At 42.5% G+C, this 17,963-nt stretch overlaps 1 long non-coding RNA gene across 2 annotated transcripts in view; it reads left to right on the forward strand.

Moving 5' to 3' along the window:
• The first annotated feature begins 5,220 nt into the window (after positions 1-5,220).
• Positions 5,221-17,963, forward strand: part of LOC141920290 (uncharacterized) — a 39,268-nt gene continuing 26,525 nt past the window's right edge. For both annotated transcript variants that reach the window (XR_012622285.1, XR_012622286.1), the window contains exon 1: positions 5,221-5,342. This is a non-coding gene — a long non-coding RNA (uncharacterized LOC141920290). The remainder of the gene's footprint in view (positions 5,343-17,963) is intronic.

Consider the following 17,963-nt stretch of genomic DNA (forward strand, 5'->3'; position numbering starts at 1 on the left):
GTTATTCTCTTCAGCTTCAAGAGATACTTAATTTTTCTTCAGGAGTAAAAAAACCTGTACTTTGTTCCATATGTGCAGCTCTTACTGCAGTGTCGAGGCCTTCAGTCATATAAAATTTAGCCCAAGGTGTATTCTGCCACCAGGAGATGACATGTCTTTTCGTTTTCACAGTAACATGCAGCCTGTTGCAAGATGAAATATTTCTGACACAAAATTTTTTTGAATGAAGCAAGGATATGTTTTGAATTCTGTTCAGCACTGAACATAGCATTCCTTACAACCCATTTAGGCTCTCAAACTTAAAGAATGAGTAGGTTTTGCATAGCTTTGGGCACAAGGGTAAATTTCATGCAGCCTGACTGTCCTCCAACTCAGCTTTGTCCCTGGATCATTTCTGTTCACAACCAGAAGTGGTTTCTCTTCATGCCTTTATGAGGATCCTCCCTGTTAGTATCATTACCTGTCTCATAGGTGAGGATGTACCCTTTTGACACTGACTGTGTTCACGCTCCTTTAATGCCCTGTGTAAAAATGCATGTATATATCTGCATATATATTTTATAACTTCAAAATTACAAGACAAATCCATAGTTCTGTTGCAAAGTAAAGGAAGGTAAAACTAGTATTTCTAGTAATTTCTGTAGTCTGATCCAACCCATTTCTCTGTGAAAGTGTCTCTGCCCTATTGGGGAGCCCTGTGGACAGCAGAGACCCTGTGCAGACGCGTGAAGCTGTCTGATGCATCTGCAACTTTTCTTGCTGGAACTAATGGCAATGCAGCAAACCTGGCAATCAGGGTAGGTGGATTATCAGTTGCTTAGTCTTGCCTCCACTGAAGGCAGAACCAAAATTAATTTCGATATAATTATTTTTCCCTTATCTGTGTTTCTGCCTATGGACCCACATAGACTGTTCAGGTTTACGCAGGCAAATGGTCCAACATCAACAATATATAAATTAAAGCCAGAAGGGGCCATCCTCTAGTTTGACCTTTTCATACAGTAAGTCATAGGATTTTGCTGACTTCATGTATGTCTGATCTAGAGCAACATTTTTGGAAAAGTGATCAATCCCAATTTTCAAATATTCATCGAGAAGGACTCCACTGTAACCCCTAGGGAGCCATTCCTACGGGTAATTCCTTCAACTTCCACCTATTGGATCCTCATTACTTGTGGTTTTTTCGGCATAATGAAAAAAGTAGAAGGAACTGTCAAAGAACCCCCATTATGACATTTTCTGAGGTATTAAAAAATGATGATCTAATCTCTCTAAAATGTCCTTCTTGGAAAATTGAGAGATTAAGCTTTTATCAGTTTGGCAGCTTTTAGTCCACATAATACATGCCACGTTGATATCGTGTGCTTATATTTTGTTTAAAATGTCATGCAGTCTTAAGTCAACTTGCTTACATAAGTCTGCTGTTATTACATCAACACTAGTCTTTTTATCATCCAAATATATAATCCCGTGAAAAAATTTCTTTCAGCTGTTTCACCAAATCTGTTTTCTATAAATCCACATTGATATTCGAAGACTGCATTAACTTCTGTCGTTCTGTATTAACTGAGTGTATGTCACATGCATTCTTATTTTTCTGGGGATCAATGTCAAGCTGACAAGCTTGTAAGTGCACAGGTCACACTAGTTCAGCACTATTTCTCTGAATATCAAGACCTTTTAAAAGAACCTAGGTCTTTTAATGTCCACATTTCTTAAGGACTGAATCAAAAACCTCAGCATGAATGATCCAAAAAACACCTGGGCTGCACTCACATGTGCAGTTTAGGCAGATATGCTTAAATAAATATTTAACTTCAGTAACTGCTGATTGGCATTGTCACTTCTTTCTCTGTTGAAATGGAAGTATTTTGTCATCATTTGATACCAATACATTTTGTTACCCAAAGAAGAATGGAAACATTTATTGAACACTTTTGCCTAGTTTTCATAATTGCCCAGGACTAACATTTATATACAGTACAGGAATTTAATTATTTGTAAAGTTTGTGTTATACCTGAGATGCTTAAAACCCAGCATATTATTCCTAAGTCTGAAGCTCATGGAAGTTTCTTTGTGGCTTTGCTTTCCTCTTTAATTTTCTTAAATTTCTGTTTTTTAATGTGAATACGCTGATTTGCGTTGCTAACATTATCTCTGCTTTACTTTCTCTTTAAGCCAGGCTGATTTTCTTATCAGCTAGGCCTTATTTTTCATTAGGGCATTGGCCATTTGGGCACCTAGGGAAGTGTTCTAAACTCCTGTCAATGGTCATTCATGTCTTTCTACTTAAATTCGTTCTCATAACCAATTTAGTGCATAACAATCTTTGGCTTTGTGAAACTAGCCCTTTCAAGATTCCAAGTTTAGTGGTCAAGACATTGGTATATGAACTGTAATCAATGCACAAACACTTTTTCTGGAGCAGCCACTTCAATTGGAGCAACCTTTTCTATAATCAGCTTTATCTTTGGTGTCAAGATGAAGCCTAATATAGATTTTTTTTTCCACATTTTCCGTGAGTTAGCGAAGTGAGATACATATTTTTAGAAATTTTAGACATCACTTAGTACTGGCAGCATAAAAAATTGAGTGCATGTCACTCAAATCAAAGGGAATATGAATTTCTAATTAAAAACTATTTGTTTCAGAGCCATCACAGCTACAAGGACAGGTAGTGTCATTTTTTAACACAAAGTGTGGAATTTATGCGACCAAATATAATATTGACCCTGTAGATGCTTGCATCTGCTCTACTTACTGCCATCTTGCCTCCTTTGTAGCCAGCAAACGGGCACATTCAGTCCACACTCTTTTCATCCTAAATATGAAGTGGGTGAGGGGAATCATGCCTTAAAAGCAGCTGTGTCTCTGCCCTTGGCCACCAAATGAGCTGAATTCAGCACAGAGGAATTTCACCTAGAGCATTATTCCCTGTTTGGAGATCTTGGCCCATTCCACCAAACCATGGCAGGTTTTTGTTTACAGTGCAGGTGCTTACCATGGAAATACACTGGTATAACTGTACTGTACCAGGAGGGATTTTTGTTGCTTCAACTTTACCAGGATTGCTGAAGCACTAATTTCTGCACATGCACTGAAGATTTGACAATTTGTACTCCAGCACATGATGAAGTTCAGACTTCTCCCAACACTGTAACTAACTACACCAGCATGGCCTGATATTTACTGGAGTTTTAGTTACTGGAGTTTTAGGCTATGTCTTCACTGCTAATTAAGAAGAATAAAATAGAAGACGTTAATGAACAAAGACAATCTACCATTATACATGTGAATCCTCAGCCCCTACCCTTCTTTCTGGGCAAAGGACTGGTTTTAACTAGAATTAATTAAATAACTCTATCTGAAATTTCTGTGAAGAGAAGTTAGTCTGCAGTTTTTGTTGTCTAATCAGGTTGAGACAGAGTTAGGCTCTTCTAATTATCTTCCACGGTAAAGATAATTGTTTCATTAGGAGAGGGTCCCTGTATGCAGCTGGTTTGCAAGGCAGAGGGCTGGGTGGGATGTGTCTGCTTTCTCCACTAGAAAAAGTAGCAAGAAGATGCCACTGTCATCAGAAAAAGCAACACTATGGATATAAGGTGTGAGTAATCTGTATTACTGATACAGAATCTGTTCAGATTAACAGATAGGTGATCACACATTTCCATGGGCTTTATAACAGTTGATGAGCGTTGTAGGGCTTGAAAGGCCTCCAGAATCTATATCTTGACTTCATATTATTAAGAGGCTTTGAGTGAACTTCTCATCTCTGTATCTGAGTAAATCTACTAAATCTAAAGAGATACACAGTACATTTTAACCTAAAGGTGGTCCTACTACTAAAGAGATACACAGTACATTTTACACGATGCTCCATTTGGTGTGGTTAAAAACTGTGCTTGTTTCATGCTCATTACTTCGCTCTGCTGAACTGGCTATCCAAAGGTACAAGGCTGAGTCACTCCAGCCTTTCCTTTGCTCAAAGGGAATTTTCTTTTCCTAATCCTTTTGTATGTGGTGCTTTTCAATGCACTGCATGGTTATCCCTAGTGTTCATGCACACGGGTCTGGAAAAAGTCCCACTGTTAATTGTTAAAAACAAAGTTACAGTTAATTTTAATATTTCAGCTTCCCATATTGGCTGTTACCAGACAATAAAATCCCTCTTGTTCCTTTCACCTACTCTGACAAAGCGGGCTTTCATGTAACACCCAGAGCAGTAAATGGGTTAGACTTGCCTTCCAAAATCCACAGCCCTGTAGGTGGATTCTTCCTAAAGACTTTGATCTTTGTGGAGCAGCACTATAAGATGGTACAGTCTGTTCCTTACAGACTATTTGAGATAATAAATAATTCAAGAAGAGCTCAGGGCCTACAGATTTACCAACTTTCCATATCCCATTGAAATCAGTGGGACTACTGACTGGAGGAAAGTTTGCTTCCTTTGGCAGACCATGGTGGCTTTGAATTGCTGAAGGGTTGCCTCCTCTGGACTGAATTTCTGTGTAGTCTGTGCCATGCTCCTAGTCTCCATTTCCAGCTGGCTTCTCCCGATCTGGATCCTTGTACTATGTTCCTCATGCCCTGCGCTGTAATTGTTGCCTTGTTTCTTTTTTGTTGTCTTCATCTCCTTCTTGCCCCGTAATTCAAATTTTCTTGCTGGAGCCCTTGCTGCAATGATCAGCCCCATACCTGCCTCTCCTTACCTTGTACAAGGAGCCTGGCCCATAATGGAGCTGGGAGAAGCCACATTGTGTCACTGCGATGCAGAGATGGGGTCGAGGGGGGACAAGAAGGGGCTGAAGCAAATGACACATCTAAGCTGGGAGCATGTAACTTGTAAAATTGGACCCAGCAGGTAAACGTTGCACTCAGCAGCTCTGTATGCCCTGAAGGAAAATGTGGCCCTGTGCAGTGCAGGAAGAGCCAAAGAGGGCAAAACCTTCATCTCTCTGCTTGCTTGTATCTACTAAGTTGTACTGGTGGAGAATGACAGAGCTTGATGCACAGAAATTAGTAATTGTGGTGTTCCTGAGAAGAGTCACATGGCCAATCCAGCCATTTTGTTGATAAAGGAAAGTTATTTTTTACTTGCTTTCATGGTCAGTTTGGCAGCAACTCATTGTCTCAAGAAACCCATGAAGATTGAATCACAAATTTGCTGTGGATGAGTAATAACTGGCTAATGTCTAGGTCTTATACAATTTTGTTTCTTCTTAGGTTGAAAGTGCTTTACAGAGATGGCCATTTAAATCCGTTTATAGAGAAGAGGTCCAAGACACAGGGCAGTGAAGTGACTTGTTGAGCCCACAAGCTGTCCCAGAGGAAATCCACATCTGTGAATCTCAGCGCAGTGTCCTGCTCACATCGCTCTCTCTTGCAGCCTGTCTTTATTTATCTGGCAGTTGTATCAGACCTTTTTACATTTTCTTGCACATTACCATAATTACAGGGCTTTTTCTTACCTTTACTGTTGCCTGTGCTGATTTGGAATCCAATTAAAACAGAGTTGAAAGCAACTTCATGTGGCTTTCTAGATAGTTGTCATCACCTCCCTGCCTTCCCAAACAGGGAACTGAAGGAAAAGGCTTTAGATGTCCTATTCTTAGTAGCTATTGAAAAATGTCAGGAACACCACTGAGCTGTCTATGATAACAGGCTTCTTACACCAGCCCACACACGGAGAAATTTTCAGTACTGTGATTTCTGTAAGAGTATAGCTGTTTAAGCAAATATCTCAGCTGGTATAAAACTAACCTGGCTTGTGCAAAATGACATTTAACAAAGGTAATATCTGCAGCTATAACTGTGGTAATACTTCATAGAATCATAGAATCATAGAATGGTTTGGGTTGGAAGGGACCTCAAAGATTGTCTAGTTCCAACCCCCCTGCTATAGGCAGGGACACTTCCCACTAGATCAGGTTGCTCAAGGCTCCATCCAACCTGGCTCTGAACACTTCCAGGGATGAAGCATCCACAACCTCCTTGGGTAACCTGTTCCAGTGCCTCACCACCCTCACAGTAAAAAACTTCTTCCTTATATTTAGTCTAAACCTCCCCTCCCTCAGCTTCCACCCATTACCCCTCATCCTATCATTACAGTCCCTTGTAAAAAGTCCCTCCTCAGCCTTCTTGTAGGCACTCTTCAGGTACTCGTAGGCTACTATGAGGTCTCCCTGGAGCTTTCTCTTTTCCAGGCTGAACAAGCCCAACTCTCTCAGCCTGTCCTCATAGGAGAGGTATTCCAGCCCTCTGAACATCTTGGTAGCCCTCCTCTGGACTCGTTCTAATAGTTCTATAACCTTCTTGTGTTGGGGGCTCCAGAGCTGGACACAGTACTCCAGGTGGGGTCTCACAAGGGCAGAGTGGAGGGGCAGAATCACCTCCCTCGACCTACTGACCACACTTCTTTTGATGTAGCCCAGAATCTGGTTGGCTTTTTGGGCTGCAAATGCACATTGTGGGCTCATGTTGATCTTATCATCCACCAACACCCAAGTCCTTCTCCCCAGGGCTTTTCTCAATCAACTCATTACCCTGCTTGGGATTGCCCCGGCCCAGGTGCAGGACCTTACACTTGGCCTTGCTGAACTTCATGAGGTTGGCCTGAGCCCACCTCTCCAGCCTGTCCAGGTCCCTCCAGGTGGCATCCCTTCCCTCGCTCCATTATGTCAACCAAACCACACAGCTTGGTGTCATTGGCAAACTTGCTGAGGGTGCACTCCATCCCACTATCCATATCGCCAACAAAGATATTAAACAGTACCGGTCCCAGTACCGATCTTTGAGGGACACCACTTGTCACCAATCTCAGCTGAAAGCCTTCATTTTCCTAGAATTCAAGGCTGATGCAGCTGGACAGATAATAACTTTTCTTTACATAAACAAGTAACCTATTCTTAATGCAGATGTATTTGTATTTTACCAGTACTTGGATTTTAAAAATTTGACAGTATTTCATAAATATAACATTAACACTCATGCCATTGCCACTGACATAGGCAAGGCATAGTAAGAAAAGCAATTATTTGTTTCCTTAATGAATTCATTTTTGGAATGAAGCTCTCCTGTTGTAACTAGTGCATCATCATTTAAGATAAAAGGTGAAAATAAGGAGATTGTAGATATATGTAGGGAGGATCTGAGCTGGATAATTACACTGATTTGAGCTTGAAATCAGCCAAACGTTGCCTTGCCTTGCCTTGTCTTCTTTGCTATGCTGCGCTATGCTGTGCTGTGCTATGTTATGTGCATATGCTATGCTAATCTCTTAACAGCACAGCACCTCCTAGCAGTGAATTCTTTGACATGACTAATATGTAACATGCTTTTTCTGTTCCTTTCCAATTGAAGAAAATCTTCCAGGTAGTGGTTTAATTTTGAATGTCTAAAGGAGATACATCAATATGCATGAGTGTGGCTCTTCTTAGAGCAGATGGGGTCAAAGAAATGTGCTCTGCCCTGGGAGTATCAGGCAGAGAGGTTGGGCACTGTCTTTAGTTTCAGTGGAAGTGCACCTCAATGTTTAGTACTGTCTCCCAAGGAAGTCTGTTTTTTTTTTTTTTTTTTTCCCTGTCCAGAGAAGTTTCTAGTCTTACCTTAGTAAGTTTTATTGTGCTGCAGACATGAAATGTCAGCTGGAGACTTCATCTAGAAGAGGTGCAGGCTGCAGTGTGCCTTAGAGACCTACGTGAGATCTTGATTTCAGATTCATTACTCAGAGAGAGCCTAGGAGAGGCAGTGTGGGACAGTGAGGATAGTTTGATTTGGTTCTTAGAGCTATCATGGCTGAGGATATCTTAGATGTGAAGCTTGTGTGCTAACTGGAATCTGCCAAGTCCTGAAACAGTCACATCCAATGTATTTTTTATTTAACACACCTCATTATCAATATTGCTAATATTGTTACTATTATATTGCAGTCCAACAAGGAGGTAACAAAGCCAGATCATAGCTTGCAGGGAATGGAATCTTCTAACCAATCACAGAAAATTAAGTGATTTGGGACCTCTGACGCTTTCTTGTTTTCAGGAAGTCAAGTTTTCATTTCTTGCAGCACAATATGATCATACTGAGTTTCTGGAAAATTGAGAGTGGAATATATTTTAGCTTTAAAAGGAATTTACTATTGATATTGCATAGTTTTCACCACAGAAACTGGAAAAATATGAACTGGATGGAACAAAAAAAAAAGAACAATCATCCTTATATTTCATCATGAAAATACTTTATGTGTATCAAATAACTTTGCTACTTGAATGAAGGTAAACAACTGCTTAAAATAAGTGTTAGTAGAAACCACAAATCCAGAACAGCAGCCATGCTGTTCTTCTTGGTACAAGTGTTACATTTGCAGTGCATGGTAGGACTGGAGAATTTGGCACAGACTTTGTGTATCTGGAAGAGCGTATGTGGAAACATGCTACAGAGAGCAAAGTGTCAAGCAGCACAATTCAGCTCATTTCCAATTGCTGCAGTAAGTTCAAACCTTGGAGCTGAAAATACTGCTCCTGCAGTGCTCAGAATCGTTTCCTCCGAAAGATGAAAGGCAATGTTCAGGTTTTGGAAATTTCTTGAATTAGCTTAAGTAGTTTTGAAAGCTGAAATTATGAAATTCCCAAAGGCTCTGTAGCAGTTAGATCAAATTCAGTCTTCTTGATAAAACTCAGCATCTAATTTTCACTGGGAGGGACAGATTGTAGAAATGGAAATGTTTTGCTGTGATGAATTGATCTATCAGATTGTCCTGTCTGTAGCAGAGTTTTCTAAGTGCTTTTGTCCAACCGTATATTCAGTGCTACAAGAGAAAGATCTTCCACAAGTTTCTCTGACATGCTATTCCAGTGTAATGAGCTTTCCAATTAGTTAATACTTGCTAATATTCAGGCTCCATTTTTCTTTCCAAATCCATATGGTGATAATCCTAGCTTTATGACCTATGGCGCAAGCTTACTGAGAACTTCAGGGCTATTAATAGAGCTGGTCAAAATGCAGAATGCCCATCCGTGGGGATTTTTCCTCACTGTAGTACTTGTCTTTGCTCTGAGCTTGGAACTGCAGAAATTCTGAACATACCTTATTATACATAACATAAAATAAAATATTAAATTCATTTTATATTGTTTTGAAACAAGCCCTTTGACTTCCAAAGGGCTGATTTTGTCTTGTTTGGGCACCTGCTTGACAGGATCCCTTGGGAGATGGTCCTGAAAGGTATAGGGGTCCAGGAAGGCTGGGCACTCTTTAAGAAGGAAGTCTTAATGGCTCAGGAGCAGGCGGTCCCCAGGTGCTGTAAGAGAAGCCGGCGACAGAGAAGACCACCCAGGCTAAACAGGGAGCTTTGGCTGCAACTCAGGGAGAAAAGGAGAGTTTACAGCTTTTGGAAGAAGGGGCTAGCCACACACAGTGATTACAAAGATGCTGTGAGGCTATGCAGGGCGGAAATCAGGAGGTCTAAAGCCCAGCTGGAAATTAATCTGGCTTCAGCAATCAAGGACAACAAGAAATGTTTCTATAAGTATGTGAGCAGCAAAAGAAAGACCAGGGAGAGCCTCCATCCCCTGCTAGACACAGGAGGAAACATGGTAACAAGTGATGAGGAAAAGGCTGAGGTGCTTAATGCCTTCTTTGCCTCAGTCTTTAATAGCAAGACTAGCTGTATTGAGGGAATCCAGCCTCCTCAGTCAGAAGACAGAGACTGGGAGAACGGCCCCCCCCACATTCCAGGAGGAGATAGTCAGTGACCTACTGCATCACATAGACACACACAAATCTATGGGACCAGATTGGATACACCCGAGGGTACTGAAGGAGCTGGCTGGGGTGCTCGCCAAGCCACTTTCCATCATTTACCAGCAGTCCTGGCTGACCGGGGAGGTCCCAACAGATTGGAAATTGGCCAATGTGACACCCATATATAAGAAGGGTCGGAAGGATGATCCAGGAAGTTACAGGCCTGTCAGCTTGACTTTGGTGCCCGGGAAGCTGATGGAGCAGCTCATCCTGAGTACCATCACACAACACGTGCGGGACAACCAGATGATCAGGCCCAGTCAGCATGGGTTTATGAAAGGCAGGTCCTGCTTGACAAACCTGATCTCCTTCTGCGACAGGGCGACCTGCTTATTGGATGAGGGAAAGGCTGTGCATGTTGTCTACCTTGACTTTAGTAAGGCCTTGGACACCATTTCCCACAGCATTCTCCTGGTGAAACTGACTGCTCGCGGCTTGGATGGGCACACGCTTTGCTGGGTAAAAAACTGGCTGGATGGCCGGGCCCAAAGAATTGGGGTGAACGGAGTTAAATCCAGTTAGCAGCCAGTCACAAGTGGTGTCCCCCAGGGCTCGGTTTTGGGGCCACTCCTGTTTAGCATCTTTATTGATGATCTAGACGAGGGGATCGAGTGCACCCTCAGTAAGTTTGCAGATGACACCAAGCTGGGTGGGAGTGTTGATCTGCTCGAGGGTAGGGAGGCTCTGCAGAGACACCTGGACAGGCTGGAGCGATGGGCTAAGGACAACTGTAGGAGTTTCAATAAGGCCAAATGCCGGGTGCTGCACTTGGGCCACAACAACCCCCAGCAGCGCTACAGGCTTGGGGAGGAGTGGCTGGAGAGCTGCCAGTCAAAGAGGGACCTGGGGGTGTTGATTGACAGCCGGCTGAACATGAGCCAGCAGTGTGCCCAGGTGGCCAAGAAGGCCAATGGCATCCTGGCTTGTATCAGAAATAGCGTGGCCAGCAGGGACAGGGAAGTGATCTTACCCCTGTACTCGGCACTGGTGAGGCCGCACCTCGATTACTGTGTTCAGTTTTGGGCCCCTCACCTCAAAAAGGACATTGAATTACTCGAGCGTGTCCAGAGAAGGGCAACGAAGCTGGTGCAGGGTCTGGAGCACATGTCCTACGAGGAGCGGCTGAGGGAACTGGGGTTGTTTAGTCTGGAGAAGAGGAGGCTGAGGGGAGACCTCATCACCCTCTACAACTACCTGAAAGGAGGTTGCAGAGAGCTGCGGATGAGCCTCTTTAACCAATAAGCAATAAGACAAGAGGTAATGGCCTCAAGTTGCGCCAGGGAAGGTTTAGCCTAGATATTAGGAAGCATTTCTTTACAGAACAGGTTGTTAGGTGTTGGAATGGGCTGCCCAGGGAGGTGGTGGAGTCCCCATCCCTGGAGGTGTTTAAGAGTTGGGTCGACATAGCACTGAGGGATATGGTGTAGTTGGGAACTGTCAGTGCTAGGTTAATGGTTGAACTGGATGATCTTCAAGGTCTTTTCCAACCTAGACAATTCTGTGATTCTGTGATTCTGTGAAACATCCTATTTTTTGTTTGTAAATTACATGGTTTCCCCTTCTTGTTTTAATGAAACGTTGCTATATTCTGAATGAGAAAAAAGGATGAGCACTGTGTACTATAAAGAGGTGCAACTGTTTTCAGTATTGATGTCTTGGACCATTTTCCTCTATATTGAAAACATTTGATCCTAGCACAGGATATGGTTCTAAATGAATGAGATTACATGAACAAATTTGGTTTCCTCAAAACATTTTTTTTTTTCCTGGTAGCAGCCTGTCCCTCAAGTTTTTGACAAGAATTTGTCACAACCAGAATTAGGATTCAAATCTCTCCCCTAAGCAAAGCAAGTGTAACCTGGCAGGCCAGAGAAACATTATCCAGGTTTCTTCACCAGAAGTTGTGAATTTGAAGTCACTTCAGAAGCACTGTTTCTGCACATATTTTTTTATTTGTAGCTCTGAATCTGTAGGCAATCATAGCAGAAAATTGAAGCTAGCTCTGATTCCTGTCTGACTTACACTGCTGTTAATCAGTATAACTTCACTGAAATCAATGCAGTTATAAACAGAGGTGATTGGTGAGGTGAGGTCTGGGTCCTTAAAACCAGAAGCTAAGTTAACTTACAAGGGTGCAATAATATCCTGGGCCATGAATTAGCAAAGAAGGTAGACCATGGCTTGGGGTTATGAAGGATGCACAGGTCTGATATCTACTGCTGTAAAAGGCTGCTGGGGATAATGGAGGTGTAAGAGTTGCTTTCAGCTGAAATGAAAATTCCGTTATATTGAATTTCTGTAATTTATATATTCTAGAGTGTGTATATAAATATGTAATATCTTCTCAGATATCTTCTGTTATGTTGAAAGCACATAGTTCATCCCTTTTTACTAAATTCCGGTAGGTTAAACAATATGCTAACATTGTCTCTAGAGTGTCTGATTACAATAAAAATCTGTTTGGTCCAGATGGGTGACCAAAGGGAGAATAATTTCCAGTTCAGCAGCTAACATATTAGTCAGCATTTTAAAATCCATGGTGAAATATGGGATGAGCAGAATGAATGCTACATATCTCACATCTTTGCTTTCTGCTGTCTGAGACATACCTACTGATGATCAGTGTAGCAGCTCAGAAGCTGTATAAGCTGTCTGTGAAGTGAGAGAAACAGCAACAGCGTTCAGTACTGATACATGATCTGTAAAGATTTTAAAAATTGCAAAGAAAATTATCAGTATCTGGAGACTTCCTCACTGGCCTAATATTTCTGTAGTTACTTTCATATTAAAAGGAGAAGGGAATATTCACAGTCATTCCTGTGAGAAGAGAATCAAATCTGCTTCCTACTGCATTTAGTGACATTTTCATAACAGATGTCAGTAAGACCAGGACTGACACCCATAGTCATTTGTATGGAAAACATCTACCTGTGAGGCCAGATTGACGTAGTCTGTAACAAATTCCCCAAGTCCCCATTTAATTAATGAGTCCAACATTCATATAGAGATAATTGCGTGTAACACATTATTTGTATACCATTAAATTAGACTGAGCCATTTTCATCTGAGAACAGGTTCCAAACATCTGCTTCTAGAAAGCATTATTATTGCTTGTTTGTACAGGACTAACCAGGTGCCAGCTGTTTTACCAGCAGATAGGAGCCAGGTCCTGGCTCCAAAAAGTTTACAAACTAAATTGCCTGCTTGAGGACTAAGGGGGATTAAGGTGAATGAAAGACAGCAGTGCTGTTGAGACAAAGAGTTTCCCTTGATCCCATCAGATCTCTGATTTTTGCAATCAGAGTAAAAAATCTCATTCGTTGAATATATACTACCCTTACACAGGCTGAAGAATGCCAGGAGTATTCTCATCCGAATTTAGCCACTTGAAGGAGAATCTAAGCATGGTTGGTCTCCTCTAATCACTGGAGACAGACAGGCACTTCCAGGGAATGATCCATCTTATCCTGAGATAGGGGAAGAAGGGTAAGTTTAGGCTCCTTCTCTCGTCTTCTCTCTCCATTAGCATAGTGGTATCCTAATGACCAGCTTAGACTAGAGGCCTAACCTTCATACGGCTGAGGTTGGAGGAAACAAGTCCTACCCTGAAACCTCACCCTGTGAGCAGTCCTCTTGCTCAGTTGGTGCTCTGTGTGTGCTTGAAATGACTCCACTACTCCAAATCAGAGGCTGGAAGAAATCCTGTTGGGAATGACCGGAAGATCCCATGTCCCAGCACACACTACTTGTACCATTGAGACTCTGTTTACTGGCTCCACAGACACTCCACATGGTGCTACCATGCTCAGTCTGGCTGGAGAGGGAGGTCCTGGAGAGGGGTTCAATTTGCATTGCACTTCCAGCAGTATGGATCTCTGGAGCTTCCTATGTCCCTGTGGGCAGCTGCCTCTGATACATCTAGTGTGTGATCTTCTCGTCGAGCACAAACATGTAGTGGAAGTGTGCCTCTGGCACCCACTGGCACCCACATGGAGGAAGCACAGCTTTCGCTTCACCGCAACATATGGCAGAAAATATCACATGGTGAGAACATTAGAATAAACACATTGGGAAGAAAACAGATATGAAAGAAACATGTGGGAGTACAGCCATAATCCAGTGCAAAAGAGGATTTTGGATGGAACACAGAACAGACACCCAAATCAAAAACATATGGGATGCATAGCCTGAGAATGCAGGTAGCCATCCCTGCAGGAGCTGAGCCTGGAGAAGGCTCTCATCAGAGCCAGGTGGACCTAATTGTTGTGTTGTGAATGGGCAATGCGATGTATAGTCCATCAATTTGGACTTCAGGTGCTGATGGTATGCATTTTTGTCAAGTTTGCAGATGACAAAAAATTGGGGGTCCTGTTGATTCGCTGGCAGATAGGGGTGTAACTCAGAGGGACCTAGGCAGGCTGGAGGAATGGGCCAACAGAAACTTCATGAAATTCATCAAGAATTAGTGCCAAGTCCTGCCCCATGGATCGAAAAGCCCTGTTCAGCAACACAGGCTGGGACCGACTGCCTGGGGAACAGCTCTGTTGGAAGACCCTGGGGGGCAGTGAGAGGAACATGGGTCAGCAATGAGTCCTGGCAGCAGTGTTGGCAAACGGCAGCCTGGACTGTATGAACACTGGCAGAGCCAGAGGTGGAGGGGAGTCATTATCGTCCTCCACTCGGTATTTATTAGACCCACCCAATACAGTGCAGACACTGATAAACCAGCTGTTGTTCAGGAGAGGCCCCTGAGATGGTGGGGCTGGAGCACTTGCCCTGTGAGGAGAGGCTGGGGGAGCTGGGCTTGTTCAGTCTGGAGCAGGGATGGCTTGGACCTTACAGAAGACCCCAGTGCTTATGGGGAGATCACTGAGGAGATGGTGCAGGGTGGAAGCATGTGTATCCATGAGAACAGTCACTCAGAGGCACAGGTTGCCCAGAGAGGTTGTGCAGTCTCTGTCCTTGAATGATTTCAAGACTCAACTGGTTGAAGCCCTGAGCAGCCTGGTCTGACCTCAGAGCTGACCTGCTGTGAGCAGGAGGTTGAAGCAGAGACTGACCAGCTGGAGCTGTGATCATGCTCTGTCAGACTTGCTGGTCTTGAGTGACTGCTGAACACAGAGCCATGGTCTGTCCCCTGTGAGACATGAACGCACTGTGTGAAGACTGCTCGCCCTGGTCCAGGATGGCCATGTGTGTCTGACAGAGACTCAGGAGGTTTGTGGGGCAGATCAGGGGACTGAAGTCCATGTGCACTTCAGGTATCTTCCCGTAAAGGACAAGTTCCCAACTGGAAGGTGACCTTGGTTGATCCAATTAAATTGTTGAGTATTTGAAGCAAAACTGAGTAAACCCAAACACTGGTAGGGGAAGTCTTTGTTCTGCCACCCCATCTTCTCCTTGAGGAGCTGCAGTGACATGCTGAGGTTCATTCCTGGGTAACACCACAGTTGCTGAGAGGTAAATCAAACCTTTTATATGAAAGTTTGCTAATCCTGTATTTCTAAATTTGCTAACCACACTAGGGAAGCTCAGAGACATGACATGACCCAAGTATAGGGTGATCATGAAAATCTGATGTTATTCAACACATCCCCTGCACTGACTGTGGCCGCCTGTAACTCCTCGTCCTTCTGCACATTGTTATGAGACACACTGGCCAGGGTGATGTTCTCGTGTGCTTGATTAACTGCATCATGCACCTTCTACCAGGGCATTTTCCTGCTGAGATGACAATTTCCCTCCTGTATTCTCAGCTTCTATATCCATCTGTAGGAAGCCTGAGGAAGGAGATTTAACTTTCAAGGGTTATTGCTGTGCAAGGAATGTACACACTTTCTTGTAAAGTATGAAAAGCTGGGGGAGCTTGAAGTTCCTTTTCAGGAACAGCTCAGTAATATTTTGCTGCATTTGATTCAGATACAAAAGATAATTTTTCTTATGTCTTGAGTGACATATACCTTCTCAGTTTTTTTGGAGTCTGTTGCTAAAACACATGGCAAGTATCAAACAGGTAACTGTGGGACAGGAGCTGTGGAGGACCAGCACATTGTTTTTCAGTCTGGTTTTCTGCCAAGGACCAGTAATGCTCCTGTCTGAAGTCAGTGTGATCATGGGGCTAATGGCAGAAGTAGCTGTACATTAGTGGCAGAAAGCATTTCTGAGTTGGGCTCAAAACCAGGCTGCAGTTCAACATAACATCCAGAGAGGTCCTACAGGTCTGTCTGAGAAAGACCTTTAATTCCTGGGTCCATTTAGCTCTTACTCTCTAACACAAATTCTAGATGTTGCTTTTTTCTGTAGGTAATACTTGGAGGTGGGCAATGTCTTGGCTCATGATAAGAGGGGTCAGGAGTTGTACATTGCCATTGTGTCACATAGCAGGACACATAAGCGAGACCAGGCATTGCGAATGGAGGAAAGAAAGGTTAAATAGTTTTTAGAGAAGAAATGTAGTTCCTTCTGAATTCTTTATCCTGAAAACTTAACATGTAATGGAAATCAATACTGCTACTTTTGTACAAAAAAAGATGCAAACCCAGTGTGTTATGAAGAGTAGCTATGACAACTGTTAGGGTGATGGTGAGTGAAGGCAAATCTCCCATCATGCTGGATAAGACTGTCTAATTATTTTTTGTATACCCTTTCTCCATCAATTGTATTTTTTTCTACTAATAGATTCTAATATCTTTGGCTCTTTGTTTTGTTTTGTTTCCTACAGAGCCCAGCCCAGCACATAACTAGCTCTCCAACATCCTAGGATGAACTGGTGATTACTATTTTTGCTGCTGTAACACAGAATATAATCTCATATCTGTACATGTTCTGTGCAGGTCTACTCTTCCCGAGGTTTTTTTTCAAGGAACAAGGCTTCAGCATTTCCCCTGAAATGAAAATTTGCCAAAATTTCCATTCAGGGACTATTAAGATATTTTACTTCAATAGTATCACTTTGATTCATTTTGGTTTGCCTCTAATATTGCCATTCAATATTAAACACATTACAGCTTACTTAACATTAAATGCTATGTACTGTATAACCCATTATTAGCTTACTGTTTTATTACAGTAAACAATCAAACTGAAATACATCAAAACAACTCACTTGGAAGAAAAAAGTCACAGTAGTCACAGTGGAGCATTTGTCTTTGTCTAAAGAAAACCTGCAGCCATTTTTCTGTTGAAAGACTTAATGGAAATGGACATATTTCATTGAAATGTCCCACTTCCAGGTGCAGCTTTCAGCAGAAAACAATCTAAAAGCAATCAGAAATGTTTTGAGCAGCTCCTTATGAAATATTAGAGGATCTTGCTGACATGTACAGTAGCAACCTGGGTTAAAAAGACAGGTGCTACCCAGCATTGAAAAGGTCCAGCCTTAGGCAGAACTGAAATAAGAGTCCACATACACTGTCCTAATAGCGATGGGTTTGTGTAACCCCATGATGGGAGATGGTCTTCCAAGTCAGGCAGTGAAATGCCAACAAAACGCTGTTCACAGTGACAAATGACGGGTTCACAGTCCTGGTCAGTAGTTTCTGGTCTAAAATCCATCTTCTTTGTCCTGCTGTGTCCCACAGGCAAACTTAAACCCTCCCTGGACTGGCACAGAAATTAAATGAGAAAAGATATTAAAAAAGATTCCAAAATAAAAAGTAAGGATAAGTGGAATAAAGAGCGCTGGAGAAAATGAATTGGACTCCTACTTGAAGGCCAAATGCATTTGCCAGCTCAGGCTGGGGCTGAGATTTTCTCCCTGTGACACAGCTTTGCACAGAAGTCCCGGTGCATTACGTGACATGTTTTCACTCCTTCTGATGCCAGAAGCAGGCAGCTGAACCAGATGAACACCTGGTCTTTTTTGGTAGAGCAATTTCCATGTAAGCATACAATTTGAAAAAGAATGCATTGTCTCTTTAAGGCTCCCTAGTAAATAAAATAATTTGCTCTTCATGATGTACTTCTGTATTTCATCGAAAGGGTATTTTGCACCAAAAGTATAAATGCACAAATGCTAACAACTCTGTCCTTGTGACTATCCCTGCTATAATAGATCTATGATTAAGAGGTTGCTAAATTATTTTAATGTTTATTCATGCTTTCTGTCAATCGCCTCTGGTCTGCATTTTCAGCCCATTCTTTTCTATGTTCAAGCTAATCCTAG

This window comes from Strix aluco, chromosome 2 (genome assembly GCF_031877795.1).
Source record: "Strix aluco isolate bStrAlu1 chromosome 2, bStrAlu1.hap1, whole genome shotgun sequence".
Classification (NCBI taxonomy): Eukaryota; Metazoa; Chordata; class Aves; order Strigiformes; family Strigidae; genus Strix; species Strix aluco.